This window comes from Pyxicephalus adspersus, chromosome 10 (assembly GCF_032062135.1).
Source record: "Pyxicephalus adspersus chromosome 10, UCB_Pads_2.0, whole genome shotgun sequence".
Classification (NCBI taxonomy): domain Eukaryota; kingdom Metazoa; phylum Chordata; class Amphibia; order Anura; family Pyxicephalidae; genus Pyxicephalus; species Pyxicephalus adspersus.
This window is the reverse complement of record NC_092867.1, coordinates 22,388,077-22,391,879: the sequence shown is the minus strand read 5'-3', so window position 1 is coordinate 22,391,879 and position 3,803 is coordinate 22,388,077. Positions and strand designations below refer to the sequence as shown.

Below are 3,803 nucleotides of genomic sequence, written 5' to 3'. Positions count from 1 at the left end.
AGACAATGACACAGAAGGAGAATAGGACCCTGCCCCGAAGGGCTTATTCCAGTTTAGGATAAATTAAAAAGCATTCTTCCAAACTGCTCCCTTTTTTTTTACTTTTGCCGGTTGGACAGAATTGCCACAAATGTTTTAACCGTACAGCCAGCTTTTTGCCTGAAGTTCAGCTTCCAGGTGACCTTACTTTCTAATGGCATTTTTATCTCCACCCGAGATTGCACAGAAGTAAAGGGAAGGATAAGTGAATAGCCCTTAATAACCACTATCATACAGCTGTCCTGATGAGTTTCGAAATGCTTGCAACAAGAAAATCCAAAAGCTTATTTGTCAACCACAAGCAGTTCCCTTTTAATGTTCTACAAACCATCATGTGCCCTTTTTCCAGGCTGTGGAAAGTGTTATCTTAAGCAGCTTTTTTTTCGTGCAGGAAGTTATGTTTATCACTTCCCCGCAGTCACAGTGCCTCTACAACTTCAACACAAGAGTTCAGATTGCATCAAAACAGTAAGTTCTTGTGTATTTAGTTCATCAAAGGAGTGGACTCCAAGGAGTTCATATCACTTCAATGCATGTGCAGTCATGTAGTAAAACAAGATTTATTTTAACAGTGCCAGGGTTCTGGTAGTTTACCCTTTCAGTTCTTAAAATATTAACCAACGTCAATAATTGTATATATATATATGTGTGTGTGTGTGTGTGTGTGTGTTGTGTGTAATATTAAAAAGTACATTAATTACAATTATACATATAAAAATATGAGATTTCAATGGGAGTTTAAGTGTCTTTCCTGTATTCTGGGCTTTTCTGCTGGTCAGTAAGTTTGCTGTTCACACTGGAGGGCTAATATGGAGGATCAGGGAACTGAAGAGGGCGAAACGAAGCTCAGCATACACAGGAAAAGAAGACATTTGCATAGGAGTTTAGCTCCACATATCTCTAGATCTACTGATTATTTGGTTTTCCCTGAAGGTAACCTCGGTTTGCATTGCCCAGATATGTGATAACTTTAGCATCCTACAAAAAAATATGAAAATATGGTATAGTTTCCCTTTAAATATTTATTTTGCCTTCTTAACCCTGGAGGGTTTCACTTCTTGTTTCCTTTACAATTTACTGTTGCTGATTGTTACAGTTTGTATATTTATTGAAGATTAAAATAGAAACACTATTGTTAATGCCTATTGCCTCAACTCTACCAGCCAGCCATTTTTGACTCCCTCTACAATTTAACTTTGCAGTTATTAACCCAAGACCTCCCTGCTTGAGTTAGGGAGGACTTTAACTCTGTACATGACCTTCAGAGGACAGATGAGGCCAGACCATCTGTCCTCTAGAAACCCTCTAACCTCTGGCATCCACCTTCTTTGGCTTGCATCAATGGCGTAAGAGGAGATCTGACTGTCCTGTGGCAGCACTTCTATCCCCTAGATCACAATTATACCTGTCGGGCATGGATCCTTCTCTAGGACTGACTTCTGGCTTCTCACAACCTGATTAACAAGATTAAAGCCTCTTTTATTGATGATATTGGTACTATATGACCATTGTTCTCTTCCTTTTCAACTCTGCTGCTTGGGTGTTATGAGGCCCCTGGTCGTCTTTCAGTAAACCCCCCTCATCCCCAGAACCTATCATTTTAAGGATAATCTCATTGTTTATAATTTAAAGAGTTGGTGGCTTTAATATGTTGAACACACTACCAACATACAGAGAATCCTATTCTCTCCTTGGAGATGGAAAAAGCAGGGATTTAGGCTAAAAGCTTCCTAGGTAAAGTCTCCAGAATTACATTTAGTAAAAGCTTCTCTTGACAGAAGGCTTACTGGGTTACCCCTAAATAAATCAGTAACACATGGCTTGAGCTGTACAATATGCATGCTGGTTTGCTAAATAATGTTGATTTTCATAAGCACGACAACAAAACTAGCCATTACTTACTTGCTAACATGGCTAAAGGCCATCAGTGCCATGCACATATAAGTAAACTCAAGGCATCCGTTGTACCCTGTCTCTCTTTGTATGTTTTCTGGGGCCATTCTCAAGTCTTTATGGACTACTACTGCACACTATACAGTAAGCACATTCCACCCATTTCAATAGGACAGTTCTTTCTAGATACTTTAAACTTACCTTTGCTCTGATGCAGACAGGTCAATGTTAAACTCTGATGTCTTGTGCTAGCCTAAGTCATCAACTTCTCCATTTCCAAGCCTCCTTGTTTTCTCTATAAAGTTCTTGTCCACAATTATGCCAGTAGGATGCCTTAATTGTCATGTGTGTTATGGGTGCTCAACACAGAGAAATCCCTTGATAATTGATTATTCTAATTTTGTTTTTACCATTTGCACGTCACAATGATCTTGAATCTATGCAGACTGTGCTTTGTCTGAGCTATATATACTTGCAAACAGTACCAGACAGGAATGCCCCTTCTTGCCCTTTTTATTAAATATATCCATAAACCAGCTACATCCTTCCTTTCCTCCTCCATTTCTCAAGACTGGAGGAAGGGTTTTTACCGAAATTGAAGGCTTCCTTATTTGAAAATCACCTAATTGATCCAACATATAAATAAGTGGCTCTCCCCCAATCCTCAATTCCTCCAGAAGATTAGAACATCTCTGCTTAAGGTAATGATTTCGGATAAGCCAGAGGCTGCTGGACATACGGACATCAAAACTCTAATGTTCACCAACTTAGTCAAATGTTATGGTATACGAGTCCCAAGGCCAGTTAACTGAACTTGTAAAACTATTTCAGTACTCAGAATGGTACCAGACTGAAAGGCACATTAGGCAGTTTTGAAATTCAGGACCCTAGATTTTGGGCATTAGTGTTGGCTGCCTTTTTTTTCTTACCTCACACACATTCTCTTCTAATTCTAGCCTCGGAGCTCGTCTCGGGTGAGAATCTGACATGTGTTCAGTGGGTGTCCGACGTCGTTCATGAATCCATCCTGGAATTTCCATGAATGCCAGCAAAGAAAAGAATCTCAATAGAAGTGAAAGGAGGAGAGCACAGTGGGGTGCCACACGCTTGTTCTTCCCCTTTCCATAGAACAGAAAGATGCTGTATGTACAGCGGTCTTTCATTCATCTTTCAGTCTTTTGTCCTTGGAAAGGATCTCAAAAGTTAGTTTCCAACAAAAAAAATGTAATGTGTACATAGCCACCAAGACTTAGTTTTTATTTTTTTTAATTTTCTTTTGTTTCCATTTACAAATAACATCCCATTCTGCTGAGCAGCCAAGACAAATGCCTTGGAAGTTTCTATTGTATACTTACAGGTTTGTTGCTTTATTGCATTTTCATTTTTCCATAGGATTATTATGTTGTGTCTTATTGTATTATGTTTGTGTTTTGGTGTGATTCATGTAATGGCTTATTGCTCTTCATTCCTTTTTTCTAATGGTATGCCTAAATCCCTGTACATTTACTATAAAACTACTACTGAACATTATAAAAATATAAACAATTATAAAAGTAATGTATTTATTCAAGCTTGCAGTGGTTATTAGTGTTTCTCTCTAATCAATCTGTTTGTTTAGAAGAAACTATTCGCCCAGTGTATCACTGAATTACATGGCTGTTTTTTCTTCTCTGAGAATCATTAAAGAATGTGTTGATTTTTTTGATCCATCATGAGATAATATTCTCTAACTGTCCATGTTAGGCAACCAGTTTATGCCATTGTGCATTTCCAGTCACCCCTGGCAGGGAGTTTTTAAGGGAAATACATGACCAGGGTGGTTTGGATCTTCTAGCCCACCCCTTATCACCCTATCAGAGCCTCTGCCTCCC

The 3,803-nt window shown here is 38.7% G+C and overlaps 1 long non-coding RNA gene across 1 annotated transcript; it reads left to right on the top strand.

Moving 5' to 3' along the window:
- Positions 1 to 376: 376 nt before the first annotated feature.
- Positions 377 to 3,495, top strand: LOC140339319 (uncharacterized). The gene is made up of 2 exons (XR_011922424.1): positions 377 to 507; positions 2,889 to 3,495. It is a non-coding gene; the product is annotated as an uncharacterized lncRNA (long non-coding RNA).
- The last annotated feature ends 308 nt before the right edge of the window (positions 3,496 to 3,803 follow it).